Here is a 2489-nt window from a genome sequence, read left to right as displayed (position 1 = left end):
GCTGCATTGATGTTCTACATTCTAAATGCTTTGAATTCACGACAAAATTTTTAATTTCCATTTTGTTAGTACGTGACAGCTGGTTAAATTTGTTAATTTTGATTAGAGAAAACATGACATGGTTGAAATACAATGGATCATGTTTCGAGAGCGTCATACATTGTACCTAATCTCAGGAATTAATGAAGACTAAAGTCCTTATTTACCGAAGAGGAGGTACATGTACATGTGTATTGGTTCAGTTTTAATTAGTCAAACTCAGAGATGAGATGAGAATGGCATGTACATGAACATGTCTCTCGTTTTGTGATGAAATTCTTCAACTGCTGCCCAGTTTTGATACAGGTGGCAAATAGGCCTATACATCACCAGTAACCTATGCTCGGACTGGTATTCATGAACCAAAATATACATCTATCAGCATTATCACCACGGCCGGATGTAATCCTTGATATTTACACCCTTTAATAAAGTTTAATTGCCTTCGGCAGAAGAATTGTTTAATAAAAACCACTGGAAGTTATTCATTTTACTGAAACACCTTTACGGGTGCATATTTGTGTTGGTTGAAAAACCGTCAAAGGTTTTTCAGGAGCTCAAAATATCCTTTATTTCTTAGAGTGTAGCCAAATGCCAAGTTGTTTTCATTGTCCATATAAACTTTTGACGCCGAACAGTAACACAAGTTATGTTCGGAGCGGTGCAGAATCGATAGGGGTATCTGAGATCCATCTCTCGGCCGTCACAAGAATGATATTCCAGCTGGCGAATTCAATGACATGGCGCGCAGGAGCCAAGTAATAGGCATGAATAAGTTACACGATGTCTCCGATAGGAGATATTCCCTTTTCTAAGACTGATTACCACATTAAACATAGAAGAACGTGTGAGAATGGGAAGGTTCAAGCTGCACCCACTCTCGTTGATTAGAACTTATGACACGCCGGTATCGGAAGATTTAGCCTATCGCACGAGTGCGTTGTGGTCATCAAACGGGTGTCAGTAGGCTATATAGAGATGTGACTTGTACTGACTTTTATCAGCGTTTTTCTAGCGGCATTGGTAACCAATCGTCTCATAGATGGCATAACAGAAGACAAATGAGACGACCTAACCGCAGTGGCACGTTAAAACGCTTATCCCGCCTTGGAGGAGAAATACTCTCACGACGAGAATAAAACCTCATAGGTACGAAGCAAGCGCTGAAGAAGGAGAACTGCAACAGTATTCCAGTTTTTGCCATTAAGGAAGCACTTTCGAACGTATTCGCGCCGGTGCAAACGCACAATTAATACGAGGCTTATATGGAGTTGCTGCTTCAATCTATTCAGAGACTGGCGCCTTCCCATGAAAGACAGCGTCTCCTCTGGCAACCAGACAACTGAAGAAAAGTTTTGTAGAAGACGGCAGGGGCCTATTTACCAGTTCTATTTATACATCCATTAAATTCAAACATTGGTGACATTCAAGCAAAGAGAAAGGCAATGTGGCTTGGGGCGAATCCACTTGACAAGAAAGGAAAGGGCAGACGTCACTCATTATGGTGTGCACTAATCAAGAAAAATTGTACAGAAACATTTTGCATTAGGATATATATACATTATGCCTAAAAAATGCTAAAAAGGCATTGCCGAACGACCATATAGTATAGCCTACGTTCCGTAAGTAAAAATAAGCAAAATTATTACCCATAAGCTGAAATTAAGAAAAAGACGTATTAATTTTTTTTCTCTTTTGTAGGTGTGGGTTACGCTATTGATTGGTCGACGAGAGGAAGAATTGGAGCCGCTGTGGACTGACTGTATACATGTAGTTGATATCAGACTATTAACATTTTAAACCCTAAAAAGACAAACCGCGGAGGTCACTGTTGGACTTCGCTTTCACTTTTATTTCGAGATTTCTAGTTCAGTAATCCCCATTCTCTGCCAGTCGCGCGCAACTCAAAGCAGTAACTGGACTGCCCATTCTCCATGCACTTGACCGGAACTCTATTTATTGATGACGTTTGTTTTTCCCTGCTTGAATTGGCCGTCATTGCTTCCGAATGGCCTCGGCCATTTCATTGGTCACATCAGGCGTAAGTTTGTGACGTGGTCAAAGAGATACATTAGAACAGTTTGGTTGAAACAGTTTTATTTTAAACACGACATAATTTTGGTAATTTTAGGCCTAAAGTGAGTTCTTCCAAGCTCGACAATAAACCTCGTCCGTATAAACTGCATATTTTAATGAGAACGCAGTGACGCATACTTAGTATATAAGTCTCGTTCAGAATTTGAAACAACTTGAGCTTTTGGCTGAATGGTCGCGAAAAGGACAGCCAAAACCGTTATTTTGCTGACGGCTCCCGGATGATATATTTCGCAGATCTTATTTCTTTACCATACAGGATCCGGAAGAGCATTAGGTGCGAGTTGATGACTGCACTCGGGGAAGGCCGCTTAAGTAGCAAGGTGGAGTTTAAGTAAAGATGAAATGTCAGCGTA

Source organism: Lineus longissimus, chromosome 4, assembly GCF_910592395.1.
Source record: "Lineus longissimus chromosome 4, tnLinLong1.2, whole genome shotgun sequence".
In the NCBI taxonomy this organism is placed as follows: Eukaryota; Metazoa; Nemertea; class Pilidiophora; order Heteronemertea; family Lineidae; genus Lineus; species Lineus longissimus.
This window is presented reverse-complemented; position numbering follows the sequence as displayed.